Here is an 18,455-nt window from a genome sequence, read left to right as displayed (position 1 = left end):
TCATTGGTGTAGAACATTTTTGGGGTGGTTTTTGTAATATTTTTAATAAAGTCGGTTATTAAAATAGTTAAATTATGATGCCAACAATTTTATTTGTATAATAGAAAAAAAATATTTAAGCCCAAATAACATTAATAAAAAAAAATTAATGATTTCTAAAATTCATTCGTAAATTAACGTAGGTGCTTAGATATGATGGGTATTATAACATTTTATCATATCCAAATATTTATTTTAACCTGTTTCTTGGTGAAACACGTATAACATAATTTATTCAGAGCCAAAGCAACACAATGACCTTGAATTTTGAGAAAGTGAATCAAATTAACCACCCGGGGAATGCGGAACAGATCCCGTGAATCCCGCAATGAATAACAATAATATGAATATCAAAGGAGGATTTTTGTTTAAAATGTTTTGCAAATAAACTTTATTTCCGTGTACTCGACGGGGCAAACAAAATGCCTTGTTGGCAATAAAAACAAAATGTTCGAGTAGATAGCTTTGTTACAGCGAATGAAATTCATTTTACAAGAGTTTGTTTTTTAATCTTTGTAAAAAAGGTGTAGTTAAAATTTCTACTATTTTCCCGCAATAAAAAAAAGATTTGAAATTTAAAATGCATGTATGACACGCCTATGCAAGCCATAAAAATCGAAAAAAAAAAAAACAAAGTTATGTTTCCTTACAGAGCGATTCGGTTTTCAAATTTTTAAACAAAGCCGGTCCCAATACCGCCCCAAAAGCACTGGCCAGTTGTAATTCACGTGGAATTGACATGTGATATTTTGAACGACCATAGAGCATGATCCCCATTTTTGTTGCTGGCCAGTAATAAGGACAAAATGCCGATGCGTGCCGCGAGCCCCGCCATTACGATGCAGTCCGTGTGAACGGAGTTGGCGGGCAGAATTCGTGATGCGGCTAGCGGTGCTCTAACAAGATTAACAGAACTATATTGGATGGCTATTGTACTAAAATTGCTTTTAGGGTAGACCTGCGGGCTATGTAAAGTTTAAGTTAGGAACTGCTGGTAAAGTTTATGATTAGGGGTAATCGTACGATTAGATGAAAAAATCAAAAAGTAAACAAATAATGACAATGCGCTACTTACCTATGGAATTTTACAAAGTTGACAAGAGCAGGCCCGATAAGCTAGCTCCGATAAGCTTGCCTATAGTGCGCGCGTCAATCTTTGCATAGCAAATGTAGAGTCGATTTTCCGAACGTCGTTCAACCGAACTACTGCATAATAGCAATGCAGGCTAAGCTATGTCCACACAAATAACCATGCTTCTAATAAATATTGTAAGATTTAGTAACATAATACAATTATTTTTTGAAAAACCTTACAAATTAAGTTCAACCTAAAATACTTACTTACTCCCTTTTCTCTATCCATTTTCCATCAACTTATTTTTCCCGACCGTCGTAAAGTCACAGTCAAAAACATGATCCCTCCTTCTGCAGTCGGTTAAAAAGGAGCAAACTACAAAACCACACCCCAAATGTAGTAAGTTGTAAGTCTAAGCACGGCGTGCGGTAGGCGCGGCACGTCGCGGCCTAAACCGATTAGAGCGCGCGCGCACACAAACATTGGTTAACGCTATCGAACCTTTTTTAAATTGCCTCTTTCAAAATGTAATCTAATTAATTTCCGTCTGTTCTAATTTTAAACAGGCCAGAGCTTCCTCGTTGTAGATTTAAAAAAAAATAATAATGTTCCAATTTTAAATAGTGTTCTATTGTGTAATTGTAATTAATTTATGTTTTTCTTCTTTTTCAGAGCGCACGAAAGAGACTCGCTTCGTGAATCACCCACCAATCAACTTGTAGTAATAAAATAGGTATGTATTGATTGAATGAATCAGTTGTTTTTGTATTTAATTTTTACATGTCTTCTAGAGGTTTCCCAGTTAATAAAGCATAATCGCTTTACACAATTAAGATCAATTTTCCTTAACTTATTATCATGACCATATCATATCGTATAAATAGCAGCAAAAAAGATCATAGCATCCACTTCGACCGTAAATAAATGCGGATATCTCACGAACAATACCATGCAATGCAAATGTGAGATACAATCTAATGAAGTGGTTTTGTTTTTTATGAAATCGACAGTCGGCAATTAACGGCAGCCAATAAAGAAGTAACGTCGTGGACTCCTGTGGCTGAAATGATGATGATGAATAAAGAAGTAAAATAATAGTAGTCTCACTTATAAATATTTATACGAGTATAGTTCTTCTACCTGCAAGTTGTGCAAAGGAATCAATAGAATTGGTGTGATGAAGAATGGCTAATCAACATAAACACTTTTTTTATAATATTTCGATTTTGCAACAAAAATGTTTCTTGAACTCAATCTACTTCCAATCTACTTATTAACTAATAAGCACTCAATTTAAGCAAAAAATGCCTGTGTTTGGAGGGTCCGCTCTTCCATACACATCTTGTACCTACGCCTATTCCATAGCTGCCGAATTAAACCTGCTTAATATGTGAGATTACTGCTCAATTGTGATGCAGAGCAGCCGTTATCTAATAATAAGCCCTGGGAACCAGCAGACGGCGTAAGCGCCGATACATGTATAAACGAATGGCGCTTAAGCCGTACGCAGGTGCCATGGACAGTGCCGTAATTGCATTGTGTTTGATTCTATTATTTAGTTTGCCGCCGGCACTGCCGCGTTAATGAAACGAGTTTAAAAATAACAGCTCACCGATGGACGGGTTCATTTGAAACAGTTTATTTATCGGTAAAAATGTGTAAAAGCAAAGTAATTTATTCAAACTGATGCAGCTTTATTAATTAACGCGAGTTATAATACTGACTTACGTACCTCTGTCATATGATAGATTTTACTAACTCTTATTTATTAATGGTGACACAAGCCTTTTAGCACTACTCGCTTTATTTTAGACTTAATTTTGCGCGTCTTTCATATTTTATAATTAGAAAAATTTCAATCAACACCTTGATACACTTGTGTGACACAATAATATGTAAGTTGTTTAAAACCCAATTCGTATTTATTTATAAATTTACGTAGGACTCTTAAATCGTCAGGTGTTACGAACAACAATTGCGTTGCGTTAGATTCCATTAGCGCGTTCGGCTCGCGAATCGCGATGGCGCGGCCGGGGTGCGACGCGATTAGCGGCGATCGCATGTAACAAACATCCAATACCTAAATATGTGGACAGACAATAGCATTACGGGTCCAAATTTTGGGAATTCTAAACAACAATTCAGTTCAAATCCTCCATTTGCGTCGCATGCAAGTTTTGCTATGAATTTATCCTACCTATAACCCGGTGGATTGTATACTAACGCTTTGTTTATTGACATTAAAATAGTGTTTGGAAAATTTGCAAGGTTTTAGGGCCTATTTGAATATCGTAATATTCAATCTGCAAAAGCTATGTTATTAGTTAAAATACATCAAGTTGGAAACAAGAGAACTTTATCTAATCACCTTCAGGCTATTTACCAATGTAGCAATTCCAGCAATTGTTTCCAATAGAATTACTTAGGACAATGTCTCTTTCCATCCTACTTATAACACGAGTAGCAAATTTTTTGTAAGTATAAAACACGGGATCAGTCAGACGATTCTCCTGATGAGTAACTCATTGTCGTAAGGATATTTTCACGTTTCAATAATGTTGAAAACAAATTACTTTAATGAAGCAAATGATAAATAAAACCCTAGCTTCTAGCTTGATAGTCACATGGTAGGTAAGTGCTGTCACTACTCAAGTCTCAGTTTGAAGTTATAGAAGGAAGTAAAAAAATGTGGATATAATATGTTTGCCCGCAAACCAAACATTGCTTGCGTTCGCCACTCACTCATCCCGCGAATCACACGTAATCCCCTCCATTGACCGCTGTCCGAATTCGAAGTCCAAGCGTAAACATCAAATAATTGCTACAAAACAAAATAAAGAACCTCGTAAGAAGTACACTCAACCGCTAAATACCCAGCACCTACTCCACTTCAGGCGGGCATGTCTAGAATGCAGGACTTACGTTAAGTGGCAATAAATCTAGCAAGGAGCAGAATGTAAACATATTCTTGGCGAGCGAGTCTGCCTCTGTATAATTCAGGTGCACAAATGAATGGGGTATATTTCTTAAAACAAACTTTACAGTGCGGTTTCAAGGAGGATAGTTCATTAATTTGTGAAGACGTTGACTGTGTAACCGTAATGGGAGCATAAAAAGCAGGGCCGCAAACAAATACTATAAAATAAATTTAATCTCTACAATAAAGTAAGTACCTAGTACCTACTAGTACCTAATTTTGGATTTCTTCCAACGAAAATCTTGAATAAGTATTATGTTTGAGTTTTGGGCTTCGTTTCTGAAAAACTCAGCACTGGACAACACTAGTATGTAGTAACATGTGCACGTAAAACATCGCAAGACTTTAATTTACCTGTTTACTTATAGCTTAATGCTTAATTAAGATGTAAAAGTTTTCAATTGCTATCACTATTAGGTCTGGTATTTCGAAATATTTTTATAGAGCTCACTCAAGCAGTATTATTCTTGTTCAAATTTTACGAATGAGCCTACCGGATCTTGTTCTAGTGTAATGTAACGAAGCAGAAACTATATTCTCGTCTATTGTTTCTACATTGTGCTAAATTAGTGTGCTAATTTGCCATTAACCTCGTTCAGATTCGGGGGGTTCAAAATAGGTAGATCTTACGGATGTGGCAGGAAGTTACTAAATACTCACTTAGGTAGGTATATGAAATACTTGATATTACCGCTATATGCATTGTGTTTCAGACCAATATTTATTATAGTTAACTTATTATAGTTAAAGCAGGTAAGTATTTTCCAAAATACTCCTAAAATTTGTTACAAGTACTTCCAACTAACGTGTGTTTAAGCACGTGCATGGTCTATTAATCTAACAAGCAACAAACTCATTAACTCCCAAATACAGTTCAATATTTGGGAAGTGCACTGTTGCAGCAACTTACATATTTCGCAGAATACTTCAGAGGCAGGTATTCACATGGGGTGTATTCTATGCAAGGCAAACATTCTCCGAAGTTACGGAGTTGGTTCAGCCAAACCAACGCGTGTAGATCGCGTCGGCGATAGCGATCACTGCACGTGCATATTTTATACCAATGACAGGCGTGCGAACAATGACAGGACACGTTGATGTGAACTCATCGCTACAAATTCATACACGACATCTGGGGGCGTAGTGTGAGTTTACTTCAAACGCATTCGATGTCGACTAAAAAAAAATGACATAAATGTATGACGGATTTTACAGTGCTACGGAAGCTTTCAAGAACTAAAATATTCATATATTTTTATAGCGCTCACTAGGGAGGACATTTAATGTAAACTCACACTAAGCCCTCTGATTGCCATCGCCATCGCCACGCGTTGGTTTGGCTGAAGCTTTACAGAGGACGTCTATCCTCTACGGCTCACACAGAAGTTTGCATAACCGTTTAACCCAGCGCACTGGACGGAAATTGTCGGAAGTTAAATAGGAAATAACATTTCACATTTCCTGAAGCAATGACAAATTGAACTTGGAATAAAATATGTTTGGTCACTTCGCTTTCCGAAATGAAATGAAGTCCTTTCAGTTTCCACGGGAAAGCTTTAAAATGAGCTTTCATATTTACAACTCGTAAAATGACAGTGCCTTTAAATTTCCTCGGTTGGCAGAGACTGTGGTCTCGAAATTTTCTGAATCAGATTAAGTACTTACAAAAAGACTAACATTAAATGAGATCAGACCTAAAATAATATTATGACAAACCTCATTGAATTTTGGCAATGAAATATAAAGAAGCATTGAATCTAGTATTTGAAATATAAATGCTAGAATGGAACAAAAGCGGTCCGAAAGTCGTAGTTCAATTTAACCCTGTCGTGTCCTGTTTCCGCCTGCCAATTTATTTGGAACATTATCGCAATATGGCAAGACGTCGTTAAGCTGGCCGCCACAACGGAAATATTTTCAGATTTCCTCGTGAACGTTAAACAACCTTTATTTTCAGTGTAAGCGGTTTAAGTCTGCAGGTGGTAAAAGCAGACAGGTGAAAGGTTCGCGCCCTCTCAACTAAGGTCCTAGTGGCGTGGAGCTAGCGCGGCAAGAAGAGCTAATGATTGCATAATAGTAACTTATAACTCGCTCTAAGAACTTTACGTGTTACACAAGATTAGAAGCCGGAGGAAAGCCCGGCGTGCACAGAATATTTTCCCAGTTAATCCACTTTACACTTTATAAAAATAGGACGTAGCGTACACAATATAGTGTGACTAAGTAATTGGCTAGTGTTATGACGGCGTAGTTTTCCGCAACCTCAAGTACGAGTTAGTAAGCCTGTAAAGGGGTTTATAAAGTAAGTATACATATATGCAATAGTAGTGCATGTAATAAGAAGTAAAGGTTAAGTTTTTTGTTTGAAGTAACTGGCATTCAGGTTTCTCCTCCCCTGGAAAAGAATGGATATTATCTTGAAGTTTCTTTCTTCCTATACTTCTAATTACTTTGTAAATCGCAAGTAAATATGATTTTCTAAGGTTTCATCTTAGACTTCATCATCAATTGATATATTGAGGCCATAAGCTGATTTAGTTTCATGAAAAAAATGCCTAACTAATAACAGTAGCTTTTACTGAGACCACAAGCTTTAAAACAGCTTATCTATTCTAGAGATAGAGTTCATCTTGTGATAAATAATTAGAAAGTCGTCTGAATTAAAAAAAATTGCTTACTAAAGAGTTAATAATTTGAGCTTGAGGAGGTTACGAAGTCGAAGTTCAAGTTGACTGCAATTAATGTAAACGTCACGTAACGATTAAAGCCGACTCTCCACCGATGCGAGCACTGATTAATATTTCCACCGCAGTGCGAGAACTTTAATAAAATAGCTCACATTTTCCCTTCGCGCGGGCACGTTTCACGCAATGTGGTTAGACTGCTTAATTCATTCATCTCATATCGTACATAATATATTGTGTAGTCTATACATTTTGTCGTAATAAATAAATTGGCATTAGGGTGGGTAGTCGAACAGTGAACCAACCAGATACGCTGAACCACCGCCATATTTCAAAAAGTATGACGTTGCCAGTTCCACCGAACGAGTCACTACGTGTCTCGTGGATGCCCTTACCCTCTCCCGTAGTGCGCCGGCGACTGTGGCTAAGGTGTGAAGTGTGGCTGCGAATTCTTTGTTTCTCGACGACAAAAGATAGTTTTTTTAGTTATGCTTTACGATTTTTGTATATTTTGCTATTTATATTAAGTACGAAATCTATTTGGTATCAAAATTATTGTAGTTTTATCTGTATAATGAGCACATTCCGTGATGACCATTCAGCGTACTTCTTATTGTTTGTGAACTCATAAGTTGAATAGTGTATGTTTTGAACAGTGAACCAGGTTTTCAAAGTACACAGTGAACCGGTTGACTGTTTTTTTATTTAACCACCAAACGGTTGATTAATTACCTAAAGGCTTTAAGAGGCAATTTTCAGTTATTTTTGTTTAAAGAAGGATTTTTCTTTTCAATTGTGTCTTGTGTTATTTTTGTTTTCTGTGATTTTTTAAATGAAGACTGTTTGTTTACCACCAAAAAGGTTGATTATTGATTACTTGAAGGCTTTATTAGACAATGTTTAGTTATTTTTGTTAAAAGAAGCATTTTTCTTTTCATTTGGGTTTTGTGTGAGTTTCGTTGTTATTTTTGGATTCTGTGATTTTTTATGAAGACTGTTTGTTGAAATAATCATTTTTATTTCCATTTGATTTTTGTGTTGTAAAAATAAAAGCTGATTATCTAAAATTATGTTGTTTATTTTCCAAAATCATAATTTTTACTCGTAATTAACTTTATGGTTCACTGTTGAAATATGGGTGGTTCAGTGAAAACTACCCGTAGTACACAGTGAGCCTAATTTCATTTTTTTTTAAAACCTAATTTAAGTTACCTTTTTATTGCTCAGGCTAATTTTAAGCCTAAAAATTAGAAACCTTATTAAATTACCTGACTGATACGACCATAATGACATTTCTAGCTTCATTTTCCAGCTAATTAGAGCATTTAGAAAAAAGGCCGGTTCACTGTTCAACGATGCACCCTACATTACCGCGGCCTGAAAGACCACTCCCCAGTTGTATACTTAGGTACCAATTTTAGTTATAAATTGGATTTTTCCATCATTCATGTTTCAAAATACTTGAAAACATTCCATTGTTTTTAATTTTTACTATTCCATTATTTATTTTATTTAATGGGTTCGTATTTCGCATCCGCTGACGGCAAATACTCTATCCGTTATCATCGCATCACGTAATGTTAAAGTAAATATTATGCTGAACTAAAAGGTTTAAGCAAAATAAGTAAACTACAAATCAAGACATTTTTTTTATTATGTTTATGACCCATAAAGTCAATTATTCACAATAATACAATGCCAAATTCCCTCTATTTTTTTTGCATTGTGCACATTTAGGTACTACTATGTAGCTATATGTGTGCCCAGGGAGAGACGGTTCTATTCGTTGTATGAGCGGCCTGACAGGCGTGCAATCTCGCACGCGGCCGGGACATAATCTTAGCTTTAAGTTCACATCACACCCGCTCCGCGCTGGAAGCGGTGGCTTGCCAGAAAATATTATCCAGGCATGGCTTTTACAGCGATGTGCCAGAATTTTAAATTAACAATTTATTTATGATCGTGAATAGGTTTTGTAAAAGCTTCTCCTAACAAGTTTTTCAAAGTGTAGTCGCTCGTTAACTTTACGCTAAATTTTTAAATCCAATAAACTCGGTTATCACTGGCCAGCTATCAATTTCATTTCTTTTTTTTGTGTGTGTGACAGTGACAGTAGAAATACTAACATACTTACAAACTATTTATACATGCTCTTACCTTACGTTCATTAAGGTAAACGCGTCCTTTAATAAATTCACACGCACTTAAGCAATTATTAATTCACCGTATGTATTAGCGTAAGTTGTACAATGTTTTCTAATCACTGGCAACATTCCGAGCAACAAGTTAAAAGTAAACCCGTGTTTCAGTTTAAAACAGTTACCTTGTTGGAGGCACACCTTCCTGCGGATACCGATTCTGTTGAAACTTTTAATTTGTTGAAGGAGTCGGATTTCGCACCTAACAACGTTCTTACGTGAATGCGCTGTGTGCATTCTCAGCTTTAAGCCGTTGTGTAATGGATAATTAGCTAAAACAACTTCAGTATAAATAACGAGTTATTTTCTGCAAGTAGGGGCTTACCTATTCAAATTTATAAGAGACAGAAAAAAAAATGTTTATTTTTCCTATGAAAATTCGAAATAATTCCACATTCCAAACAATCGTCTTTTGTTTTCAGAGAAAAAAACAAAATTAAATGATGGCCGACCAGTACTTACGACTTGCTATGTTTTTCCACAAGTGTACACGCATACTTACCTTACAAAGTTGTTACAAGTAATAAAAGCAGATTCCAAATAACGACCATTTGCGATTCGAAGGTTGTTCCGTGGAACAATAATGGTAATCAAACGTATTCACAGAATCAGGAAATTGTGGTATTGATCAAAAATTCAATTTTGAGTTTTCGTTATCCTCATCAATTACTTTTATTGACGGAGTTGAGGTGATGTATCTATGTATTAATATACCTTGATGGATCTGACCGGATTTTATCTTGCTGAATATTATTACTTTGTAAAGCTATGAAAGAAAAAATTTGATAATAAATATTATTGAAGGAACTTTGTTTTTTTTATGTGACATGAGTCAAACGTTTGTGTTTTTATAATGCAAAAATAAATAACCAGCATTTACTATTTATTTATATTTTAATTTGCAATCTAGTTTACCTTAGTGAGTAAAGTTCCCATCTACTAATAAATAATTCGTATCCAATGCATTTTTTGTAAAGACTCGTTATTTGCGATTTTAATTTAGCCCCGCAAATACCTGGCAGTGTTAAAAAAAAATTGCAATAAGGGCGCAACCACAAATGATGCGCAATATCGCAGACCAATAAGCTCTCCTAAACAACGGTTAAGGCGAGTCCAGACACGTTGTTTTTTGCCCGCGGTTATCCTCTCATGATTTATGCTGTGCCTGCTCCGAATATGATTATGGTGCGTGTCGGAAGTGCCCTTAATGGATATAAACGTCGTATTTAACTTGCGGTAAACACCGGCTTTTTGTAGGCTTTGTACTGCTCAATTGACAGTAAGTTATGAGCTCGTTACGGACTCGATCGGTGCTTATCGGCTGCCGTATCCAATCCCATGTTTTTATGATTGATTAAAGCGAAGGAATTTATTGCGTCCTGCTTTTGTTTTTTGTGCCTGTAATTGTGTCGAGGTCGCCTCTATGGTGATATGTTAATTTACATTTCCGTCATTTGATTTTGATAAATCTCTCGCAATATCGTTACGACACAGCTCACACAGCTGGTATACACATAATTAGACATAATTAGATTGACATTGAAATGGTTTATGCGTTTAATTTTAATGGATGAGAGCTAGAATTAATTGTGTAATAACTGAATAAATACTTATTCAGTAAAAGTTATAAGGATATAAACCTGTTCTGTTGCGCTTAGTAAAAACCTTGGAACTGAAAAGAATAAACATAGAACATTAATGTAATTGTAAATGAAGCAGTCATAAATGAAGAAAGCAATTTATACCGTGTTGTTAAACTGAATGTAAAGGCTATCAAATCATAATCGCCTGAGACGATATTAGCTACATCATCTTCCATCAGCTCATTCAATACGAATCACCTATATTACAAATTAACGATCGCCATCAGGCGCGGCTATAAAAAATAAATAGATAACATTACGCGGTATTAAGGTCAGTGTTTGAAACGCAGCTTTCGCGATATAAACGGATCGGCTTTCGTTCGCAAACCGGTTGAAAGGTCGAGGCCGCCGAAATGCTATAGGTCCAGCCTAGGAATGCCGACGATGTGCGTTGAATAACCATTTGTATTCAGAATACTGATATTTCAAGAAATCCGCCGAGCAAAATATTATTCGCAATATCCAATATTCTACGCTCTATTACATTATATCCAGTTAATCTCCTGATAACGTCTACGAAATTCTCAACCCGTTTGACACAAAAAACATCGTTGCTAGCAAACGAAACGAAACTTCTCCGAACTTTGGTAAGTACAGTTTTACGTCATAACTAACTTGTATAGATGATACAGCAAAAATTCCCTCACGTACTACCACAATATTAACGTTGAATTCCTTGACGGCCGTGTATCGTTCGTTAGCTCCAGCCGGCAACCCGCTAATGAGGAAAAACGCTCTTCACAATGATACTAGACTGTAACACGAACTTCCCTTTGCTCCTAAGCAAGTTTCCCGCACAATTAACCAGCCTGATACTCTGATTTTCCGTGATTCATGGCCCTTTGTAAACTTAATACCGGCCAATGTAATAAATACCACTCTTTTTAAAGCCTTGAAACAACATTGTTCCCTTAAAACAATAATTAACGTTCAAAAAACAGCTACAAACTCGAAAAACTTTGAGAATAGACCTTAATTATTTTATAACCACCTAAATTAAATAGACGCCCACCCAAAATAATAATAAAACTTTATCGTATCCTGATATTTTGAAGCGTGACATTTACTTTGAAAGCCCCAACAAAAGTGCTTCGTATTTACGCGGTTCAAACATCGAAAGTGTTTGTATAGGGACTTTGTATTTGTGATGTTTTTTGCGAATTCGCTGACGCGTGTGTGATATCAGCTATAAACATTCGTTATAAGCTCCGAGATCCATAATACAAACACGCTCGTATAAAGTGTGTCGCTTTATTTGTTTTCTTTGAGTTCATATTACTGATTTAGATACATACATAAGCATTTCTTTACGTATTCACTCGAACGAACTGCACCAGTGCGCCCATAAAAATATTTCAGGAAACCAATTTACTTACATGGATTTTTCACTCCGAACCGCCAACGGTCATTGCATTTCATTCGATTTATATGCAAGGTTTATCCGGAATTGGATTATAAAACTCGCAAAATGACTACGGCAAATAAGGATTTTATCAGGAAAGCAAAGGTATTTTAGCAAACGATAAAATTCGAAAGCGATATAACATGACCCATTCTATGAACAGAATGTCTGGAGTCGTAAACATTTCGCTGTTTTATGGGGTTAAAGAGCTTCCACACGCACCTAGGCGCATCTGCTGACATAAAATTTTGGTGTTTGCCAATTTTCACGCGACTCATAAAAACTTAGCGAAGACCGCCAGCTAAGAACAAGCCGCGTCAGAAGGGGAATTTTCCTGTGTTTTTCGGTCGCGTTAACAAGGGGCTCCTACATGACCGGAATATTTTTGTCACCAATTTCCTTAGGCGAACGGCTTAACACCCCGGAAAAAGTTACTTAGACTTACCTGAGCTCTTCGGGCCTTGTCAAGATATCGTATATTTTATGGACCCTGCTTGCGTACGGTTGCTATATTTCTCTTTCATGTCTTCTTTGCTGAAAAAGCGATTTCGTTTACGATTATTTTATGTAATGGCATTATTGGAACGAGATATTTTTGTTTATATTATACAATCGATTCTGATAAGGAATTCCCGGAACGAAACCCAATTTCAGTTCAGTACATAGCAACGATAACGATACTTGAGATATTCTTCAACATTTCGACGGCACTGGTGGGTTGAGGCCTATACATCACTTAAAACGACAGAGCATAAATCTATGGGGGCTGTCTACTCGTTATTTGTAGTCGCCACGTGAACCGCCGGTTTCGGGTGAATATTAACGATATCGGCAATTTTCCGCAAGCTTAGTCCCGTCGCAATTTTTCGCCAATTGAGCAATCGTATCGTGTCGCAGGGGCGTGAAGCCGCCAAACAGTATTAACTGCCTCTAAAACGTGCGACAGACTTTTAAACTGTCGTGCTGTTCGATGTCTCACTAGACGTGCGGAAGAAACGGGCATAAATATGCAACAATTGGCTTTACTAATTTCCATTTTAGATTAAGCCGCCTCAAGACGCCTCTCGTTTAATGTGCAAAAGGCAGTTTGACAGCGAACGTGAAAGTTGTCCACTTTGCCCGTTTAATGTGGGTGTTACGTCGTGCTTGTCTTGAGATAGGAATTCGAAGATGGATGTTATGTTGTAGTGTACACGAGATACTTAATTTGACAACTAGTGCATAACACAACGATATTGATAATAATCAAGAACAGCTACAAGCGCTTGCTACATGTGCAGTAATCTGTGTAATTGACTTAACATGAGTAAATTTCATAACGTTACGCGTTGTGTTACTTCGTTGCTAAGATGTTTATTTATTTGTTGATAAAAGATATATTGCCTGGCTATTTAAATTGTTTTGAAAGGGAGTAAAGGCTTTGTACTATTTGTCTCTTTAAAAAGTGAAATTGTATTGAAACGTACGGTACGGTAGGGCCCCGCACAATGTTATGCTTTGTTGTCATGGCAATAATAGCTCCGAAGAATTCCCGTAGATTACCGTTACAGGAGCAGGCACACAATGGTCCCTCCTTTGCTGAGTACACACAAATACGGCAAAGGTAAGGGAAATTGTGGGGAAAATAGGTTTTATGGTGCGACTCCTGCGGGGCTGGGAAGGATAGAATGGTGACAGTTGAACAGTGGTTCACGTTATTTGATGCAAATTCTATTGGGATAAAATCGGATCAAAAGGAGATCTTATAGCTCAAAAACTATTTGATCTTATTATATGGTGAATCTTATTAAAATAGTGTAGGTACTAACAATATAATTTAGCTTGAAATTTTTTCTCCTCTGGTAGTGTGTTCTCCAAAAATTACTAAGGAGATCTGGATGATCTTAAACCAACTAAACGACAGCATCTAAAAGCAAACGTTGCAACGAAACAAAAATGCCAGTTGTCTAAACGAGGGAAAAACGCTTGTACCGTAGCGTGCACCATTTTGTACTTTACCCATTCATAAGCCGGGCATTGTTGGTTTACGTACAGTTTCCAGCGCACTTTCCCCCGAGCCGTAACCTGTCCAATCTCGCGGTGTCACAAGCACGCGCCCGGTAATTCAGCCAAACTGCAACAATCAACGGGTGATTTTTTTTCCTACGCACGTTGATGGTTAAATGAAATTTACAATTGTGTGACGATGATGATTAATGATTTTGTAGAACAATTCTTTTTTTAAATACGCGTTGCATCATGTAACAAGAATATAACGGACAAGAATGCAATAATTAATAAAAAATAATTAAAATTGAGTCTGATGGATGTTACCTCTATTTTTAATTTGAACGCTTGTACTAAATAAAGAGTTGTTGAAATAAATAGATTTCAAAACTTGTGTTGTAAATAGCATTGTACCTAATGACTAACGAAAACAGGTAAAGCAATTAAATTAATTGCAAATAATAATACAGATCACCATAAAAATAATTTAGCCACACGCTTTATGCCCGAACATTTAATATGATTTATAGTGGTAATTTCCAAAATAGTCTGCATTGCTCGTTAATCCTCTCCACATGATAAACTATAATGCAGGGAATTAATCATTAGGTGCTTACTGCATTAGCTGCTCACCCAGGACGCTGTGAATGATTGAAAACGAGGCTCGTCACAGTGACGGTACATCATAGCAAATTTCCCAGGAGTGATTGGGAATCTCATTACTACCGTCCACATGTGTGGGTGACAGATGACTGATCCGCCCTCTCGGACGTATGTTACAGGTTTTAAAAAGTTTCGAAGTTAGCAAATTGGTTTTAAGTTTGACTAATAACCGTGCCTTGGCGTGAATTAAAAAAAAAACTATTTGGTAAATGGTACGATTTTTACCCAACTGCAGGAGGGTTAGGTTTTTGAATTTATAACACAAATGAAATGTAAAAAAAATAAAGAAATTTGAATTGAACTGTGAAAATATTAAATAACCTACTATTGGCCCAGCACAAAAAGACAAAAGTCTTCGAAGTATGAAATTACAATTACAAGTACCCGAATTTTGATTCGATTAATTTCTAGAGCTTATTGGTTTAGTCATCCGAAATAACGATGTTTCTCTTAAGAAAATTATAAACGGTACTAATTTCAAGGCTTAGATTTTGGAACGAATTAGAATTATATTTCAAGAATACACTTGAATAAACTAGGTACAAGATTTTACTAATCAATGAAGCTAATTAAGTATTATTACTTACTTTGGCGTGTTATTTCAATAGACTACAAGTGGGAGTTGAAACTTCAATATAAATTAATTAATTGGGTTCTGAGTTTACGGATACCGAACAGGGAATTATGATTAAATCAAGGACTCTACAAAATAAAATACAAGTAGGTAAGTTGTTTGTTATTGTATTTTTTGCAATAATTGTAACAAAGGTTCTAAAAAAATACTTATATTATAGACACAATCGTATTTAAATACGTTATGAAATGTAATTGCTAAGAATTCGTTAATTAATTTTTTTTTGTTCGTTTTACTAGCCGACCTGAAAATAAAAGCATGTACTAATGGCAATCAGATCTAAATAATACTAACTCATGTAAACGAGTTCAAAACTAATAACCGACTAGAACCAGAAGAATGTTGATAAGGGCAGGTGGGTGAGCATTTCTGGCATATATTTTCCGTGGCCCATTCGGCGCGGCGGCGTTTTGCCGGCGAGGCGGGCTGCAATTTAATTATTATTGTAATTACAATAAGTACGCTCCGAGCGGGTTTTTGCTATTCGAGCGTTACATCCGTTAAAACTCCCGCCGATATAGGTAAAATTGTATTACTGAAAAAATGGATAACTGAACTATTTTTGTTTTTAAATAACTCAACTTTGATTGAGTGGATAATTCTGTGTTTCAAAATTATTTGTAGTCCGCTCAATACATGTTAAGTTTCAACTTACACAATAATGTATTGAATTTCAAAATGTGTAAGAAAAATATGCTTGTTTAGTTAATTAATTTATTGATACATGTTTTGTTACATTTAATTTTATAGATGACGAATTGACGACACCCAATTTGCCAGAAACATTTTTGCGTCAACAGTAATTAAAAGTTCTGTAATAAGTAACAAATTTTTTTCAGTGTATGTATTATTATATTAAATTGGCCTACTTAACAAGCTAGAAAGTTAACAATCTGCATAACTTAATAAAAAGTGTAATATAAGTCGAAGTTATAACGAGCTTAATTCAAATATGAACATTATGTTATTTTGTAGTACTAACTGTTAAGGTAAAAATCTGAATTATTGAAATATTTTTGTAATCTATGGCCAAAAGGCTTCTGCCCAATACGATCAGTCATCCACAGATGACAATTCGGGAATAAACGTCAAAAAGGGCCACGCGCGCAATTTTCGCGCGCTTTTATGACAGTTTTTTTTTGTAAAATTAATAAAAATTAAGTTACAATGTATTTAGTATTTATATTAATCTATGAAATTAGATATCCTACTTTGTACAGTACAAACACTGTTGCGTGTTATAACCGTAAGACTAATGAAGAACGCGTTAACGTAACGCCTTTGTTTCCGTTGCTAAACCAATTTAACGGTTCCAGATAAGAAGGTAGCTCAACTAATGATGACAATTTTACACTTGGCGAATTAGTAGCACGCCATAATTATTACAATTTAGCAAATAAATGTACCTACTTACAGCAAGTGATGGAAAGGTCGATGACATTAGGCATTAGTCTAGTTTTAAAAATAATAAATGGAAATTGAATTAAGTAATCCCAGTGCCTAGAGTTTAATGGGTTATGAAAGTTGGCTGTACTTATTAAAAAATAAGTAACTTTTTATAACGAGATTGTATAAAGAAATTATAATCATAATGTATCTGCTTACGGTAACTTAAAAGTTCATAACTAAATAAAAAAAGGTTATACGCAGAGACTTCGATAGTCTCGTGAAACTTCGGAGTTCTTCGATATTCCTGAAGGAGTTAAGAATGAATTTTGCTGTTTCAGAATAAATCTCAAATTCACTTATAAGTCTGTGATCTGTGTAGATGCAGGCAATGTCTTTTGCATAAAGTTTTAACTATTTGCATAGTATCGCTATCTAGCGAAACAGTTTTAAAATGAGAAGATATGGAATATTAATTTCCACTTAAAAGCAGCACTTTTAGTCTCAATATAACGACAGTTTTTATTAAGAACATTATTAAAACAAAAAGTAAAGGAAATGGAGCAAAGCCTTTCAGTGATATTCAATATCGAAATTCCATAACAAGTTCCATTTCCATCTATCATCTAGTTTACGTTATCGATAGAAAGCTAATTTCGTAGTCAAACTGTGAATAGAACATCGCTATTCTATTCTAAAACGCGTTTACCCAAAAGAAATCTCATTTCAGTTCTAACCTACAAGCGTCCAGAAACCAATTTCCCTGAACGCAATAGAACGTCTTAGAATGGAATATGATTTTATAAGAGTTAAGAGCTCAATGCATATTCGATTTATACAGCCAGCACTGCAGTGAGACAAGAATACGAATATGAATATTCAGCTTCAAGCTGCAATGTGGAGTTGCATATTATTCGCGATAACAAGGTTCGTCAGCAAAACGTGGTGGTCGGGCCGCGGCCGCCGAGTGACTTCGATATTTCAACTATTTCGTACCACTCCTCAACTTGGCACGCGAGACCGTTTTATTTTAACGTTCGAAAATCAAACAGCGCTGATTGAGGGAAAAAAAAGTTAAAAAAGAAAAAGTTAAATCAAATTTTTGATGACACGTTCAAATATTTAAAATCGGTTCTATTTTTAAATAAGTGTCATCTTCTTAAAGCTTAATAATATGAATTTTAGGTTTAGTGAAAGCTTTTTCTAACTTCAATTTATTTACAAACAATGTCAGATACTTTCTTGCTATTGAATTGTTATTGTCATTGACGTCTAATAGCTGCGAAAAGTGTTCATGTATGTTTGCTGAAGTTTATATCGCGATATTTGACGATTACTTGCAAATCAGCTTTCCTGTCCACAACAGAAATTAAACAAAGGCGCGCATAAAATATGTAGAAAGCGATGAAGTTTGAAACCTGACTTAGCAAAAGTGAAATCAGGGAAAAGCTGCGCGACCGTCGTGCGTTATAGCTGATTCGCTCCCGCGCTACTTACGAGGCCTCTAACTCCCAAATCCGGATAGAACAAGTTCAATCCGAGCTAAACAACTTCCAACTGAAATAAGCAGCAGTCGCACACTTGTTTCCTTACGCCTCGGGAATACAGGAAAAGAAAGAAAAGTGCCCGCGTCTACGGTGCATATGCAAGGGGGGCGGGGGGTCATGGCGGAAATCTCTCTACTTCAAAATGAAGTTACGGATCCACACAGAAATTGTGTTTTATATTTTTCCCGGCATGTGACGCACGAAAAAACTTCGAGATAGTT

General features: G+C 35.8%; 1 protein-coding gene across 1 annotated transcript in view; it reads left to right on the top strand.

Moving 5' to 3' along the window:
• Window positions 1-18,455, top strand: part of LOC135074767 (uncharacterized) — a 188,770-nt gene that overhangs the window by 135,288 nt on the left and 35,027 nt on the right. Inside the window, exon 3 of the mRNA XM_063969150.1 lies at window positions 1,787-1,847. The gene's annotated coding sequence lies outside the window, so the exon portion shown is untranslated. The remainder of the gene's footprint in view (window positions 1-1,786; window positions 1,848-18,455) is intronic.

Source organism: Ostrinia nubilalis, chromosome 9 (assembly GCF_963855985.1).
Source record: "Ostrinia nubilalis chromosome 9, ilOstNubi1.1, whole genome shotgun sequence".
In the NCBI taxonomy this organism is placed as follows: Eukaryota; Metazoa; Arthropoda; class Insecta; order Lepidoptera; family Crambidae; genus Ostrinia; species Ostrinia nubilalis.
Note: the sequence above shows the minus strand (reverse complement) of the source record. Positions and strands in the feature narration are given on the sequence as shown.